General features: G+C 36.8%; 2 long non-coding RNA genes across 4 annotated transcripts in view; both read right to left on the reverse strand.

Moving 5' to 3' along the window:
* The window catches only part of LOC136366137 (uncharacterized), a 1,047,166-nt gene that overhangs the window by 524,133 nt on the left and 504,110 nt on the right, over positions 1–18,923 (reverse strand). The gene's annotated exons all lie outside the window — the stretch shown is intronic.
* The window catches only part of LOC136368677 (uncharacterized), a 4,883-nt gene continuing 890 nt past the window's right edge, over positions 14,931–18,923 (reverse strand). Inside the window, exons 2-3 of the long non-coding RNA XR_010744893.1 lie at positions 16,320–16,656; positions 14,931–15,466 (exon numbers count right to left, since the gene is read on the reverse strand). This is a non-coding gene — a long non-coding RNA (uncharacterized lncRNA). The remainder of the gene's footprint in view (positions 15,467–16,319; positions 16,657–18,923) is intronic.

Consider the following 18,923-nt stretch of genomic DNA (forward strand, 5'->3'; position numbering starts at 1 on the left):
GTAGGGGGGGGGAACACAGCAGCTATAGACCCATATTTATAATTAACCTAGCCTGTAAAATCCTTGCAAGAGTGTCAACTAAGATATTACGGTCTACTTTACTCAAATTAATTTGTCCTAACCAAATGGGCTTTATGAAAACAAGGCTATCAAAAAATAACATCAGTTTTAAATAGACTTAATAAACATTGAACAACACTGGAAAAACCATTCAGTGCTGTTTTACTTCGTGTTGAAATGTGGCCTGGGTGAATACACTGAATTACCCTTTCGAAGTAAAAAAGAAATTTAGAACTAGGGATAAGTTCCCTACTCAAAACATCAGTTTCTTTCAATATTTCCAGGTTATAAAAGGGTTGGTAACTGTGTTGCTGCCTTTCCTGTTTCATTTCCCTTCACAGGGAAACGCATTACTTTATAAGCATTTCAAACCACTGATTTAATTTACTCTGAAATGATAAAATGCAGACATCAAGCAAATAATTTGCCAGAACATTCAGTGTTTCACTGTAAATTCTGTCATTGGAGTACCATGTCTTTACATCTCTTTCATTTCCCACAGAGGGGAAAGGCCATAACCTCTCATTTTCCTAATGATGGCAAGCAAGGTAATCCTGCAGAAGAAAAGAGTAATTTCTGTCATATTCCCCTGTAGTCCTTCCATAGACTGTAGTTTGGGGAGAATTGGGAAGTGGGTTTAAGGGCAGCAGTTTTGAACTTCAAACAGCATTACAAGATTCAAATAGATACAATATATCCAACTTAAAATAACTGATACAAGCAGGACACTGGACCAGTAGTCAATCACCAGAGTCCCTTCCAGACTGCCTGAATCCTATGCTCTGGAGCTAAAAGAGCAAACAGAAAATCCACACGAGAAAAGAAAAAAAAAATAAATAAAAGGGGAAGGGGAAGGGGAAGGGGAAGGGGAAGGGGAAGGGGAAGGGGAAGGGGAAGGGAAAGGAAAGGAAAGGAAGGGAAGGGAAGGCAAGGCAAGGCAAGGCAAGGAGCAGCTGGGAACCTTTGGAACCTCTAAAGTCACAACTGTTGTGAATTTGGAAAAAAATAAAAACAACACCACAAGTTACAGGCATGTTGGTTACAATTTATGAAGTAAGATGATTGATTTAGTCATATTGACATGCTGGCAAGACATCTAGGTGACCTCTCCAGACAGCTCTCAGCTGCTGTGTTGCGTTTCCCAAAGTCCAGAGTAAGCTGGAAGCAGCCATCCTATCTCCCGTGGCAGGTTAAGGCCTAAGTGAGGGAGAAGAGGGGCACAGAGCCAGAGAGACTGAGCAACCACACCTTTCTGTAAGTCTAAGATTTAGAGGGATCAATAATATCCAGACTCAGGATTAAGATATTTTGGGGCAAACATTAAGAGATGCAAGGTTGCAGATGGTAATAATGAATACACATGTGACAAGGATAGGCCAAGAAACACAGGCAGTAATTTGTCTGGGCTCAAAACTCTCAGCCAGGCAGAGTGAGTGTCCAGTTCTCAGAGCAGACCTTTCTCCAAGGCTTTCTGCTTCCTATTGTCCAAGACACTTCCAGAAAGACGAATACTTGGGGTGCACAAGGGAGCTGCTGCCCATGAGAGGCCAGCAGTAGCTCAGAAGACAAAGGGATAAAGGAGAGTGAGAGAACCATCTCCCAGCAACATCAATATGCAGTGGGATCTTCATTGATGCCCAGTCCTTCCAGCTTCGCTACATCTGTCCAGGCTCTCTGGTGAGGAGATGCTTCCATAGTTGCAATGTAGGGTAGAAAACTTACAGAGCTTCTCACTTAATTCCTGCCCACACGTGCACATATCTGTTCAGAATATGTGCTTCCATGGGACAGAGATGGCAGCCTCTCTGTGCACAGTTGGGGTAGGTAGCTTCATGGCAAATATCAAATGATAATATCCTACACATACTAAAGAACCCAATATTTCAGTCATCAGTATAGGAAACCTGGTATTACATGAGACATTCAAAATCTCCATTAACTTAGCTCTGCTGACTGCACAGGCCAGACTTTCAGGCACATTGGGAATAATTTATCTGCTTTCTCTCTTGATTACTGAACACCACACATGAAAGGTAAACCAAAACAATTATCTGAAGATGCAACATTGAATTTAGTACTACAGATACCAGCCATCTCTCAGATTCTGATTTTCCCTGGAATTGATGATTGGTGCTTTGTCAGCAATGACTTTGCTGCAGTGCAGGAAACTGCCAGAAAAGGAGCTGACAAACCGTAACTTGAAATGGAAAAGTACCCTGCACAACTCCCATACATGTTCATATTAACAAGAAGCAATGAATATGTATTCAGCCTTAACAACCAAATAGTGTAATTTACAAATAAAACATTGCAAAGTAAATTTCTATAGAAATGGAAGTTCCTGCGTGTAGAGAAGTCCTCTTGAATGAATATCAAGCAGTACATAAACTGCTGAGATAATATATTTTCCATGCACTAAGAGTATGCATTTAACAGCTTTTATCTGTCCTCATGCATGCAGCTGATAGTCATTACAGTAGCATTAGAACTGCACCAGATTTATCACATTTGCAATGTAAATTTATCACCATTCAAATAATCCTAGCACCTGTGCCTTACCACTAATAGACATTCCATTACATTTGCAGTTTCCCCCAATCATTCACAGTTGAATGAACCTATAAGTGAAGCTGAAATGTAAATTTAAAACCACTCTTTTCAGAAGTTTTTGCCCTTAAAATCTGTTCAGAGGAGTCTCTTCCACTGCAATGCAAAATAGTTATTTTTGTAATGTTTCTTGTACAGACAAAAAATTGATTCAGGGTGGTGAAACAGTCACATGAGCAGCGTTCATTCATATTTATTCAACAGATGGCATCAGGCATTAATTTTCACCTAAAATGCCAGGGAAGTAAGGATTTAAACCACCTTCCTTCTTTGAGTGAAGCAGAGCAGGTTAAAGGGTATACTGCACGATAGAGGACTGGACTGAGTCTCGTCATACTGCAAAACTGCAGGTCCCTGAGAGCCCTCATGGGTCACTGCAATTTTTATGGAGGCTTCTATACAGACACCTATTTCTAAAGCAGCCCCCATGAAGAACTAGCTAGAACAACCAGAGGATCTCTTCTCACGCCTACCTGAAGACTGAAAAAAGTGGAGTTGTGTTTTTCTGTCTTCTACAAACTATAAGGCTGGTCTGCTCCCCAGTGTGGAGAACTGCTGGCAAATATTCACAGCCGTGTTATGTCCTAAAGTTACTCTGCACTGTATTCCAGGTGAGATTCATACCTATGGTACCAACAACAGTTTAATGTAAAATCCTCTCCCCAAATGATTTTTATAGAAGGATTTATGACCAGGAAAAAAAAATTAAATCAACATAATATGAACAAGATGGATGTGCTGGTTTTGCACTGATTGACATTTGGTGAGGGGAGGAGCTATCCACAGAAACTATCCACCAAAACCACTACAATGCATTAATTTAAATCAAACATTTTTATGATGACACAAACATATTTTATTCATATGTGGCTCCTGAATAAGAAACATACAGAACTGTTAAAAAAAAAAATAGGATGAATACAGTGAATGTTAAAGTAAATTCTTCCAGAAGTCAGGCTACATAAAATAAAAAAAAAATAAAGTAAAATAAAATAAAATAAAATAAAATAAATATCACCTCGGGTTTGTTTTTGTTTTTGACTGAAAATATGTATCATTCAAGTTCAAGAAAAAATTTAAACTGAAATAAGCCAAAACCACACTTTCATTCATATTTTTTGAAAGAAATAATGTTAATTTATATTTCAAAATTTCAAACTTCTAGAAGATATATTATTCATTCTTCTAAATCTTTTACTATTAAAGATAGTAATGTATTATTACTCATAACAATGCAGGAAGGGAAGTAAGGAAAGAATATGCACAAAACGGAACAGCCTTTTAGCAAAAAAACAGGGAGAGAGGAACATTTTCCTTCTTTTCTGTGTATTTTCAAAAATCAGCTTATGATAAAATGAAAACAGAGATTTATGGTTGTATAATTCTCCTTCAATAAGTTCTTATTGCAGCCAAATATCTTCATCCTGAGTTTCATATAAATTCATTCTTCTAAAAAAGCTTGATTTACATAAACCTTTAATTGTGTAGTATTAAAGCTGGTATAGTATGGTATAATATTAAAGCTAGACTCTACATTTATGAAGGAAGGAGGTGATTTTTTTTTGCAAGCTGTACAATGAGAAATCAAATCTAGTGGTAATACAAAGTGGTAATATACAGTGGCTCAGAAACACAATATAGTTTGCATAATAATCTCAGAACAATACATGATCCTTCTCCATTATTTTATGGAGCTTTAAAAATTATTTTAAGGTAACATATTAGTATAAACATTAGAAGTTTCTTCTTGAAAGTTGAAAAAATTTCAGATTTACCTTTGCCTGACTTTGCTTGATATATACACATGTTCTTATTGTCTAAATGTCTTTGTGTCTCATAATTAATAGGTTTGATCTTAAAAGAATCCATAAAAACATAAGGGCAATTACACCTCTAGGTATCATTCTCACGCCATTGAAAATAGTATGACACAATGCTTACTAAAGCAGGCTCTAATTACCCATTCCACCACTGCAACACAAAATTACCTTACAAAAGGGTTTGAAGTCAATGTTTTAGATGCTGTGAATAGGTACACTAAATGATTTCCAGAAAGTGTAGCTCAGTTATAATTAGATTATCTTGACATTAATAGAATAAAACCTTTAACAAGGTACAGCTGAAAATACCATGGAAAAGACTGTTTTTGTGTTTGCACTAAACAAGACTCAGTAACCTATCTGCAAAAGATTATTTCTTCATACACAAACTACTTGATTTCTTAGCTGAGAAAATAAAGATTCTGTTATTTTTCCTTTTCTCTTTGTGGCTGTCAAATTTTAAAATTAATTTGGCCAGAAATTGGATGCAATGTTTACTCTCATGTCACAAAGGTCACTGTGCTTGAATGAAGACTAGTATAGCTGAAAAATGAGTTACTCTCTTCTGTACACTTGATATACAGCAGTAACATTGTGTGTAAAGATACTTAAGGAATATATTTAGTATTGGTCCATATTAATAATTTTTTAAACAATTTTCTAAAGAAATTGGATAAAAAACACTGGTAGAGGAAATAAATAAACTTATTTCCCTATTCTCTCCCATGCATACTTTCTGAAGGTCACTTGATTATAAAGTGTGAAAGAAAATTTAAGTTGTCTCTAAATACATTTATACTTTCCTAGTGAGTTTGAGAATGCTGATGACCCATAGCTTGAACTCCATTAACATAAAAAGAGTAAAACCAGGAAATTTTTGGAGTTTATAGTAGCAAGTGGTTAAAATCTTGATTTCTTTTTCATTCTAAAAACTGTAAGTAAAATCCAGCAAATGCAGCTTTTTTCCACTTTGAACTACTCATTGCTGCAATGCATGCATTCTACAAATTCAAGGAGCTTTGACAGAGGACACAGAGATATTCAAACTTTACCAAACGAGAAACAAATTAAAATTGCACTAAATCCATCTGCTTCTTATTCCTATCTCTTCCTCAAGTGAAAATTAACCAGTGAAATATTTTAAAATTTCTGAAAGCTTCTGTATGAAGCTGCAAGTGCATTTACAAAACCTGGATGGGCAGAAAACCCTCCCTAGTGGAATAAAAATCTTCATATGATGAATGTCGGCTCAAGGAATGACTCTTCAAATTGATATGGGCATCTTCAGGGATCACCTTCCTGGGCTGGTCCCCTAGGTTGAGCACAGACTGTGGATGAAAGGCAAGAGTTTTTCTGACTGGAGCTTTTCCTATTATCTGGTTTGAAGGAAATAAGGAGAGCATTATTCTTCATTTTTATGCCCAGTTGCTTCACACTTTGCCCTGCCAGACAGCAGGGAGCATGGTGAGTCTGCCATCTGACAATGATTTGCATTGATGACTCCACAATTTTCTTCTCTCTTTCATTTTCCAGCTTTAGATCACTACTTCAAACTAATTTCTCTGACCATGATTTTCTAGTTTGAAAGGTAAGAAACACTCACTATGGTACAAGAAAGCATATTTACAGTGATATTAAGGTGGTAAATTTTAGCCTACAAAGTATAAGGATAACCTCTGTGTTAAGACTTTGGAAAATAAAGTATTTCTTTCATCAGCAGCTGAAGTGCAGAAATAGTCATAACTTCTTGCAAAAGTAAACAACCTGCTCAAGTAATTTGCCAGCCACTGAATACCCTAGAGTACATATGTAGCAATATATACTGCAGGATGCCATACTGCACAGAATCATGCAGGCATGAAGAATGATTAGACACCGATTTCTCTACAGGAGATCGTTAATGCCATCAAAAAATTACCCTCTGGAAAACACTGAAATCCCAGACAGCTTTCCAGTCTAATTTTTTAAATCTTTTCTGCATATTGTATGCCAGCTTTTAATGGATACATTTAGGGGGAAGTTTGCTGAGGGCTGCTCTCTGGAGATGTAACGCTTTCATTAATCATTTCAATCCTCAGCAAAAGAAGGGGATCCTATGCTGTATATAACTGCAGCAGACTTGGACTTCTGCTACTACCATTGGCTTGTGGAAAATAACTAAGTTCAATTCTTTGAGAACTCTGACTAAAAAAGAGTTATTTCACTACAATTTTGCTAGCATTGTAGGCAAAAAACCCAGACAAAAAATAATGTAATGGGTGACTCGGTATGGTTATGGTCATGTATGTTTACTGTGAAGTACCAATATTTAGAGTTATTCTCAGGCATTTAAATTTTTTTTAATAAATCTCTTTGCATATTAAATCAAAAGCATATTTATAGATATTTAGATCTTGCTAAATCCAGAAGATGTAGACATTAAGATTTCAAAAGTGAAGTGACTGACTGGGACTGGATTATGTTATATATATAAAATGTAAGATCCGTATTATTTGTCCATATATAAAAATTATATATCTAATTCATGCATACACACAACCCCCATTTTCTACCTGACACAATTTAGTTACCTTTGCATCTGAAGAGCAACCAGTATTTTCTTCATAAATTATCAAAAGCCCACAGAAGTAATTTTTCTCTCTCCATTTACCCCAACATAATACATGAGTTTTGCTTTGATGATACTAATAATATATGTGAAAGACTTGAAAATAATTAGCTGGAAAACTTGAGAATAGCTTACACAGAAGTAAAGCTTTAAAACAGCATCTCATGAAATCTGAAGATCCTAAATTACAGATGATGCCAACAGCTCATAAAAATTATTTATTACATCATTCACTGAAATCTAAAATCCCAATTCCAGGAAAATCAGCACATGCCTTGACACTGATGTTAAGAGAGTCACAATTTCACTCATTCTCAGTCTGCTCCAAGTATTATTAGTAGTTACTAATTTCCTAGAACATTCTTTCTGGTACATAGAGAAGAGCATAACGATAGATAAGAAGGTTCATTATGGCTGATCTGAAATGGGTCTATTTTATTACATTGAGTTATGCATATTTCTATGTAATTGAAGCTAAATGAGTAGACAGACTATCATGACATTTTATGATAAGTTTAAATTATATGCAAGTATTCAGGGCCCGGAATGAGAAGCTTTTTATGCTTTAAAAATAAAAATATACTAATTAATGCAATTAATAAAAATTTTATGTAGAGAGAGAGAGAACTACGTTCACTGTGCACTAAGGTGTCATTATAATAACCTCCTGCTGAATAAAACATCAAGTACATATTTTTTCTGTTGCCCTAGATGACACAGTTATCGCTGATGATTTACAATTGTTATATAATAGATGCATTTCACTAATTTATAGATGCCAAATGGTCTTCCTGTGGGACATTCAAAGGAACATTTTACCATCTTTTAACAGAATGGAAACAGCTAATATGCAAAGATCTGGCTGTGCTAATTACACTTCTGAGAAGGTCTATTACTTTTTTTTTTTTTTCTTTGATACTTAGAGTCACATTTGAGAGCCTGAAATATCCAGAAAGAAGCAGTGGAGGATCTTCCATCAAAAGAGAATATGCAACTTTCAGCAACTGCCTTTGAAATAATTTTCATTGTCATTTATTTCTCTGCCACGAAAAAAAAGATATTCACATACGGAAAAAAAAAATAGCATTGTTAAATGCCTCTATTTAACCCTTTTGCAAAGTGAAACACTTGGAAATATTCACCTGAATACCTTGTATAAGTACCTTCCTTCAGGTGAGGATCACTTGGCTGCAACAGCAGTGAGATAGAATGAGGGTGACTGCTGCTTCCCACTTCCAGGGGGAGAAGCCCCCTCGGAAGGGAGGGGCAGGGAGGAGTCTTCTGCAGGAGCCTGAAAGCCAATCTTTCCTGAAAGTGTGAGTACACCAGACTCCCACAACCCAGCCAGTGTCACCTAATGCTCTACAATGCAGCTGAGAAACACTCTTAAGACTGAACAAATGAAAGGAAAAAGTTTCTAGGTTATTTTCAGTAAATCAGGACTGTAAAGTTACTGAATTTCATTCTTATACAGATAAAAATAGATATTACATGAGGCAGCTTTCAAGATGATGGAAATTAGAAGTTTTTCTTCAGGCCTTATGCCTGAATAATAAAATTATTTTTTCTTTATCTGAACAAATGCTGCTGAACATAGACATCTCTAAATAAGACTAGAAGTAGTTTCAAAGTAGCATAGTAATTCTCTTTCCATTTATTCAAAGATATTTTGATCATCAAATAATTTTCTTTGTCCTTTTGTTTCAATTCAAATCCATTGTGATCAGTGGGAATCTCTATATAAAACACTAGGGTTTAACATAACCCATCTCAGTGGATGTTAACTAATCTAAGTCTCCTTAGTCTTTGATATAGTCCAATGTCTGTCTTTGGCAGGTGTTTCTTGCATAAATAAAACTTTATGAGTATCCCTTTATTAACATCTGCCAAGATCTCTAATGGAAACTTTACATTAATTGAATATTTTGATAAATTACATAATGCTCTAGCATCTATGTGAACCATTCAGAGAATAGAGTTGACCTTTAAATTAGATCATGAATTGTCCAAGACAAGTTTATACCACAACTTGATGCTAGATAACTCACTACCTTTCTCTCACCTACTCAAGACAACTTTAAAGCAGCTCTTATTTTATCTAATAATGTTCTGAAATGTATCATTCTTTTGTTTACTTACTAAAGTTCTTCTCCACAAACCATGAACATGAGGCCTTTATTCCTCTTATGTTTGCTTCTCTTACTGTCTTTCCAGTTTTCATGCAAATCAAATAGTTTGTTTTATACTTATTAAATATTCTGGTTACTATGAAAGGTGAGCTCTTAAGAAGGATTGCCATTGAACAGATAAATTAGTTATTTCTCAGTCTGTATGAAAGCAGGGTAGGGTAAGGGTTGGCAAGGTTTCTTTTAGAGACAATGTATTTTGAAGGCAATTAAAGCAATGCTGGAATCCACTCCTCAGTTCTATCAGCTCTTCTTTTTTTTCAATTCAATTGCAAATATAAAATCTGGTAAGTTAAAAGGTGCATACCCAGGATGTATCTTACTGCTGAACTCCTGAACTGGTGAATAGTCATAAATTTTCCAAAGGCCATTGTGTCTGGTTTACCTCTATTGTTCAGGAGTGATAACAGCATGCAATATTCCTATTGGAAGAATCTACCATTATACCAGGTGTTTCGATTGATATTTTTTCCAAAGTAGGTTTATGCCCACTGTGTCCAGATGTCTGACAATATGTACTTTGCCTTGGAAAACAACTAGCAAAGAAAACAACAAATAACCAGCCAAATGTCAGCCACTGTGCCCAGTCCATTTTGAGACTTTTGCTGCTCAGATGTGAGAATGATTTCCATCTGTTCCTATGTGAGATAAAGATTTAGAGCTGCTGGCAAAGGGGAGCCTTTAAAAAAGCCAGCCCATGCCAGGGCAGCTTGTCAGTGTGCATGGATGCAAGTAATCCCAAACCTGAATAATGAGCACAGTGGAAGCTGTCTGTTATAAACCAACAGGCTTCTCATTTCTATCACAACTCATTTTCTGCATTGAAACCTAAGCCCTTTGAATCTTCATGACACAGTGTGATGCCCTGGGTCAGGATGATAGTGTCTGCCAGCTGGGGACCACACAGCTGTGCCAGCATAAGCAATTACAGGAGTCCCTCATGTCCAGCGTCATTGTTTGCCCAGGCTGAACATGAGCCTACCTAAGACTCAAGCTTGGATCCCTGGGGTGATACAGCAACAAATCTGTCTGATAAACCAGAGAAGATTTTGCCAGTGCCTAAGTGAGGAGATGTTACAGCAAGTTCCCTACAGACCAAATTTGTCCTTTGTTTTCACAGAATCACAGAACCATTTAGGTTAGAAAAGACCACTGAGATCACTGAGTCCTACCTTTGACCCATCATCAACATGTCAACTACATGTCAACTACACTACACCAAGTGCCACATGCAGTCATTTCTTGAACACTTCCAGGGATGCTGACTCCCTAGAAGTCCATTCCAATGTTTAACTGCCCTTTCCATGGAGACATTCCTCCTGATGTCCAACTTGAACCTCCCCATGCATAGTTGAGGCTATGTCCCTTATTGTGATGGGAGAAGAGGCTAACACTCACCTTGCTACAGTCTCCTTTCAGGTAGTTGTAGAGAGTGATGAGGTCTTCCCTGAGCCTCCTTTTCTCCAGGCCAAACAACCCCAGCTCCCTCACCTGCTCCTCATCAGACTTGTGCTCCAGACCCTTCACCAGCTTCATTTCCCTTCTCTGGACACACTCCAGCACCCCAATAACATTTCTAAATTGAGGGGACCAGAACACAAGGTGTGCCCTTATCACTGATAACACGGGGGGACAATCACTGTCCTGGCCCTTCTAGTCACATCATTTCTGATACCAGCCAAGATGGCATTGGCCCTGCAGTAAAAAGTAGTTTCTTCTCCTTCTACGAATCTCACTCCTTTCTGCATTTACAACTTGAAAATTTACTTTATTTTCTAACATCATGGGTCAAAAACGAAAGAGACTGTAGATTTGCCACATGAATTCCTGAGACATGCAGCTAAGCCCTTAAATAAAAATATCAAAGAAATAAAAATCTAAACATACAGAGAGTTCTTAACAAAATCCCAGTCATGTCCTCCAAGCTGAGGCATGTGGTTAGTGACTTTGATGGCAACAAGTACTTCCCAACTACACAATGCCATTTGAAGTCTGTTTTTGATCATAAAGGGGTTTTACTGGCTTAAAGAATATTTGCAGTTTAAGACTGCCTCTGACATTACTATTACACCTGCCAATTTCCATGAATTTCTACGTTTTCCTTTTGTCTCCTGGATATGTAAAGACAGAACTATAAACATATATATTGAAATATGGAAAAGAGGACAAGCATCCTCCAGGTTGCCAGAACAGCACAGGTGTTCTGAGAGCAACATCCAACAGCAGCATCCCCCCCAAAACACATGTAACTAAAACATACATTATTTCATGGTAAGTAAATATCTATGAGCATATTACCAGTATGCTATTCATGCTATGTTTAAATAAAATGCCAATTATGTTCTTTGAAAACTTAAAGATTAAAGAAGGAATCATATACATACAAAACTGAAAAATACTGATTTCTTTCACACACCCCTAGCACCCTCCTCCTGTAAATCATTGGATGGCAGTCTTGAAATTGTCATTTAATAACTCCAGTGACATGCAGGCATGATAAAAGGAGCAGAAACAACTGAGCAAATCAGTTTGAAGGGTGGGGTATTTTGTCCACCTCAACCTTTTCAATCTTGCTGTTAGTCTGGGTTGAGTCCAAAGGCAGCTTTTATTCATTGTTCCATAAGCCTTTCCTGGAAAATGGATGCCATGATCCACATTGGCTGGTTGGTTTTTGAGTACAGGCTTCAGAGTTGCTGGCAGAGCTGCTCTTCCCCTGGCTGGGACACAGTGGTGCATGAGGAGGGGATTGCTCCATTTCCTCATTATTTCTCAAGCATCTTTAAATGGATACGGTTGATGGCTCATCCATCCTTTTGAGATGCTGAACAACTTCAAATGCTGTTGTTTATCTTGTCTACAAAACTACACTTCCAGAAGAAACTCTTAAAATTAAAACTCAGCTTCCCTAAAACAACATCCATACTTGTGCCACTTTGTGCTAGCACACTGCATGGCAGTTTAATGTAGTGCAAACAATTCAGTGCTGGAGTTTTGCAGAAGCTTGCCTGCCTTGCTGTTCCCTGAAATCAGGGAGAAAAATGAAGGATGAACCCAACAGAGCGGTTTCACTGAGGAAAGGTTCAAGATTTTCTCACCTTTTAGTGCTCCATCAATGTCTAGAATAGCCTGTACTACCAGCGTTACCCACCTGCTATGTGAGGATGACAAAACTGAGATTTCTGTTCTGGCTATGCATCACCTCATGGAGTATTATACACTTACTCCATCATGTAGAAAAAAGCCTCACTATCATAAAATAAGATGTTCCTGAACTTCAGACAGCTACAGACTCTGTGCTTTTCACAGTCTGCCTAAACTGTATCCAAATTGCTGTTGTACCCCTGCTGCACTCAAAGTCATTGTCACAGCTGCAACATTAAATAGCCTCAGGACTTGTAAAATCCCAGTAATGGTTTAGACTTGAGCCAAAAGTTTGAGGTCAGGGAGCTTTGCTGTCAGGGTGCCAGGATTGCCTTGGAAAAATGAAAAAAAAAAAAAAGATATTAAAAAGAAAAAAAGAGGATTAAAGGAAAGGTTCCAAAGGCTTGGAGAACAAATATGAAAGCAGGAAGAGTTCATTCTGAGGAGATGCAAGAGAAGAAAGTGGGGAGGGAAAGAAAAGAAAGAAACACCATAAGTTTGGAGAACTGAACCTCAATTAAACTGTAATACAGCAGCTTTGTGGCCTAGATCCTACAGTACTATGTGAAAGGAAAGACTTTCTCAAACCCTTTATGCATGATTAGTCTGTCAGCACTCCAAAAAAGCCAAGACCCTTGTGCCTGACCAGTCACCCAGTGTCCCATTTTAGGGACCCTGCCCTGAGTGATCCTGTTGGACTGGAGGGCAGTTCATCTGACTTGTTCAGGGGGACACAACAACAGCATGATGCATGCCCTTCTGGGCCTCCACAGGCCAGTACCTGGGGATGTGATTTCATCAGAGCCTGGCTGTGGTGTCTCCATGCCTCTCCATCCCTGGTCCTCCTTAGGATGCATTGAGTAGGGGAAGTCACACAGGCAGACTGCATCCATTCCAGGGAGAAGCAACTGCATTTCATTCTATAATTTCCATACTGCTTGTCTTCTATTGTAATGGCAGTATAACTTCCCAGTTCTCTCTAATTTTTCCCTGTCATTTTGTTGCATTGCAGTAGGAAAAAGACCTGGGCGACAGCCTCCAAGGGATAAGAGAGATAAACAAAACATTGCAACGAGTCCATGATGTTTTCACAAGTGCAGCAGAAATTGCAGTGGGGGAGAGATTTTAAAATGTCAGAAAGGATAATTTTTCCTATATACTTCCTCCTACCATTAAAGTTAGTTTTCTCCTTCCCTGTCTGCATTCTGCCAAACTTCAAGATAGGTATCGGACCTGGCAGCGTTATTTGTAGAAGTTTCCAGTTTAAAGAGGTCAAGAGCTACTAAATTAGAAGGATAAGTACAAAATGTGTCCCTCCTAACTGTACGATTTGGAGATGGGCAAGATCATATTACAACAATATTAAACTTGACAAAAAGTTGGGATTACTCACATTTATGTGTGGGATATTTTTCTGTAAAATATTTCACAGTTTCTACCATTATATTCATGCTTCTCCTTAAAAGATAAAAACCTCAAAATATCAGTTTGTCAGTTTTTGTTTAAACTATAATCTCCAGGCTAGTAAAATAAATTCTGAGAAATATTAAGAGTGTTTTGCAAATCTTCCCCCCTCACCAGCCCCTCCCACACACATTTGACAGCATAAATTGAGTCATAGTTGAAGGCATTAATTAGTTTTTCTACCCTATCAATGATCTCAAGTCTTCCACTTCTGATGTGCTCTGAAGAAAGCACAAAGCTGAAGGAGTAAGTAGAAAGGTTCATATTTAGTGAACCTTTATTCAGCTCCTACACTTCAAGGATTCATACCCTACTCACAGCCTCCCACCTGTGGCACTCCTGTGTTTAAAACTATTTTCACCTCTGCTGCTTCTGACCTGGCAGAGTTTATCAGTTCTCTTATGCACAGTGTGGGTTAGGAAAATATTTTCCCACAGCTACTAGATAATTGCTGCTGTAGTTACTCACTTGGAGAGCATTATCAAGGGTTGTGATAAATTAATCCTTTATGCTGCAGTCTTTCAAAGATTTGGAGTGTTTTGCTTTTGTCCTCAGATGAGACAGGCTTCTATTCTAAATATGCAATAGTTATTTCAGAAAATATTTACTGTGAAAACTACTACATTTGAAGTTCCTTACATCAGTAAGAATGGACATCAAGCAAAGGACTAGTTATTGCACCCATGAAAAGCTCAGAAATTTGCTCATTCTTGCCAAATTAGTGAATAGGTAGCAGGCATTAGTAGCAAGCTCAGGTGCTTAAAAGCAAACAAAGTACAAACCCTGGCCTGGCCAAACAACTGGTGAGGGACAGAAGAGGCTGTTCAAGTGATTTCAATGAAGATTATCAGAGGAACCCAGATGGCTGGAATTTTTCATTTACTGAAAGTTCACAAGTGCCTTACAATGAATATAGTGGATTTTTTTCAAGATAAATGGTACATTATGAATCATACATTTAAATTGCCATTATGGTTTTATTTCTTTACTTGTGTTCAAAATACCTTGATGGCAAATAAACATCCACTTCTTGAGCTGCATAAAGAAAAATATATTAATTGCGGAAAGAGACTATCATTGATAATATAATTATCCTTACTAAGATACCGATCAGTGACAGTTGTCACAGCAAAACAATTTCCAAACACTTAGTTACAGAAAGTGTTACTGTAACTTGGTACCAGATTAAACACTTGAAATTTCTGATTCACTGATTCTTTTAATCACGTTTCTTTTTCTACTCATGCAAGTGACTAAGATAATTTGATGGCATTAAAATAGAATAAATCAAGGGTTTTCTAAATGTCACTACCCTTTATCCTTCTTATCAGAAGCATCAGAATTACAGTTGCTTAACATGAACTTTGATTTTTCTAAATAGATTAGTCCAAAAGTGTTATGTTGGTAAAAAATAACCAGTATTTTAAGTAAATCTTTTCTCATAATTTTGTATGACAGACAATATATCAGTTTTAATAGAAGGCCACAACCTTCCAACTGTTTTTTTTCTTCTCATCACAGGAATCAAGAGGGGCTTTCCTTGCATATCCTTCAGAGCCAGTTGAGTTCTTTATATATCCCTGAAAAACAGATGGTTGATACTTTTTCTAATCTTGTCCCAAAGTAGTGATACAGTCAAAATAACAAGAATCCTGATTAACTGCCAAATGAAGGTCATGGAAGAGCTCCTGTTAGGTTCAATAAGCATCATTACTGTGTAATTCTAACATTTCTCAAGAAGTCTGAAATTTATAATGTACTTCTGAAGTGGTTTTTTTTTTTTCTCCCTTTCTCCTCACTTGTATTTTTGTGTCACTGAAAACAGTACATAATGAGATTAGTAACCTGAAATTAGAACTAGCTGGTTTAAGGCCATATGCCTTTAATTAGTAAGCATATAAGAGGCTGGTTTATGCCAGCTTTCATTAGTGCTACTAATCAGGGACACTGCTGCTCATTGCCATGAAGAGAAATCTGGATGTGAACAATTTTTTGAGTTGAGATTGAAAAGATAAGAAATTATCCACAGCTCTATCATTGTGTGGATATTTACTGTCTTTTGAGGAATAAATATATTCCTGATTAGCTAAAATCAGCTATGCTGATTAGATAAAATGGAGCCACTTAATGCTCTGTTTCCTAGGAACAGAAACCAGCTTAAGACATGATGATCTAATGGAGATTTTGTAACCCAAATAAGCATTTACACCTCCAGCAACATTTCTGTGGACTGAATAGCAGTATGTCAGGTTTCAAAAATATATATGTGCATTGTGTTCTCAACTGAGCATTTGGCAAACCCATCAGTGTTGCAAAATCCCAGCACAAAGGAGATCCTCAAACTGAAGCACTTCTATGTCTGATATTACATCTGAATACTGGAAGGATTTAATTTTATTCAGGTAAATATATAAATAAACAAAAAATTCTTACCTCTTAGAAACAAGATCAAAACTCCAAACAGCTGACCAAAACCCATATGTACAAGAAGGAAAATTCGGCCCTAGTCAGAACAGATGTACATTAAAGGGCTCTCCAGAACTCAAATACATTTTCTTCCTTCATTTGAAGACACTCTAAATGAAAGATAGGTTTATTGCTAACGCCCCCAAAGTCTGAAAAATGCATAGACAAAAGCTCTCAGCTCAAGAATGCTTTATACTCTGTTAGCCAGTCAAGATGGGCTGTAATCCTTGTTCTTCACAAATGTCAAATACTTGGTCCAGGCTCTGAATACAGGTCTAAATTACTAAAATGGTTTTTCATTCTTCTAAAATAAAATGAACAAGCAAAAAAATTCAAAGAACATAAAATTGCTAAATACTGTTTTGAATGATAATGTCATTAAAAGAAGTAAAAAAAAAAAAAGCAAAGAAATAAACTTCAAATAAATAGGAATAGTATTTCAGCTGTCCCAAAATTTAAAATAATTTTTCCTGCTATATTTCATTATTCCTTTCTCTCTCCATCAGAGTCAATTTCTGGTTTAAAAAAAGTTCTATGAAAAAGATGCCCTTAAGTTCAGTGCCTGCTGTGATGCTCATTTAGTCTAATTTTAATATAAACACAAAATTGCTGGCTTCATCAAGCTTTTATACATCCTCACTGAGAGGTTTCCTTACATGTGGGTAGAGGCTATTTCTGAATTCCATGTTTCCTTTTTCATGGACAGAAGAAGAAATTTTGAACAGACTGTAATCTTAAGAATAGTGAAAACAAAATTGAGGCTGTAAGACCATCCTTTGACTACATGCTTAAATATTGCAGGGTTGTAACTGTTAGTGGATCAACCCCTAGCTAGTTTGAAGACTGTATCATAATTATAATATCAATTAGGAACTTCCCAGTAAAGCAATACTGATTTTTTCTGAAAAGACGCTCAGGGGTGATTTTGTTTGACATTTATTTCACTCCAGAACCATGACTTTGAAACAAGGTAATAGCTTTTACAGAAATTAAACAGGAGGAAACCGACACAGGGATACACTCCTGCAAATTCAATTTAAATTGGTGTCTGGACAATAAAAAAAAAAAAAACAAGCATACCAACAAGTCTCCTGCCCACATAAAAGACACATGAGAAAGCAAAGCAACCTGAAATTCTGCATTAAGGGAAAAATTAAGTAAAATAAGTTATTTTTATGCCAATGTAAATCTCCAGAGTGTCCTTGATCAATTTCATATCCTTAAATTTTATTCAGCTTATAGTAATTCCATTAATATAATTTGCCAATTTACTTTTGTAAAATTATTGCAGAACACTTTCTCACCTCTAGCTAATGAATAAATTAATTCTCTAAAAGTTTGACAAAGATACAAATAAGAGGAACTATCCTTAACACCTGATTCATATTACTTGTATTTCAGCATATAAACTCCATTTCATTAGTAAGTTACTCTCACTATATTATTTGTATTAATTATAATAATTCAATATATGAACAGCACTCAGGCATTCTTGAGCTATACCAACAACTTGGGTTTTTTGGATGAATGTCCAACAGCAGTGAACAGGAGCCTCAGAGCCTCACTCCCTAAAGCCTCCTCTATGTGTAGAACTTCCACAATAAATATAAAATAAGACATTATGATATGGTATTAGTCTGAACACTAAACAAGTGATTTGTCACAAGCCTTTCTTCGTTGCAAGACTCTTGGAAGATCTATCTATCTCTTAAAGGTTTGGCTAGATATGGAAAGCTTCCTTCTCTCCTCGTCACTATAAGTCTCTATCTAGACACTAAATGAAGGTTTTAAGTGATATCCACAGTTATGTAAAGAAAGAAGACAGGAAAAAAATCCCAGAAGGAGCTTCCCTGCTACATTACAAAATTAAGTAAACCAAGCTCTCATCAAGAGTTTGGGAGCTACACAACAAATATGGATGGATATTTAACTATTATTTCAGATCCCAAGGAATAAGTACTGGAAGTAAGCCCTACATGCAAGATGGGTTTGTTTCATTTGGTTGTTGTTCAGTTTTGGCTGGGGTTTTCTGTTTGTTTATTCACCCCCTGCCCCCAGTTTTTCTACCTGGAAGTCAATAACATTTGGGATGCAACTTTCTGTAGTTGAAAGGGATGTGCAGTTCCAGTAGTCCATAGAGTTCTTAGCTTTCACAGACTGCTAATTAGCTCAAAGCTTGGGGGTAGTATATATGTAAAAACTACAATCAAGTCCCCAGTCCCACATCACCTACTAATTTCCAAAAGAACAAACCAAATTAAGTCCAAAATTGGTTTAAATTTAATGAGCAATACACATGTAAAGCTTCTGCAAAACCTCGAGGTACTAAATCTTCTATTAACTGATAATTCATTTGCAGAAGCTATCTCTAATAAAAGTAAACAACCACATGTCAGAAGAATGTTGAGATTGAAAATGAACTTGTAACTCAAACTTCAAACTCTACAGTAAAGCTTCCTTTTTATAGATTCAGTGTGCTCCCTCTCCTGAGATTTACAAGGTCAGCCTAGAAGTGACACATTGACAGCAGCATTTGAATCCAACATTCTCACACTGACATGTGGCAATGAG

Source organism: Sylvia atricapilla, chromosome 1 (assembly GCF_009819655.1).
Source record: "Sylvia atricapilla isolate bSylAtr1 chromosome 1, bSylAtr1.pri, whole genome shotgun sequence".
NCBI lineage: Eukaryota > Metazoa > Chordata > Aves > Passeriformes > Sylviidae > Sylvia > Sylvia atricapilla.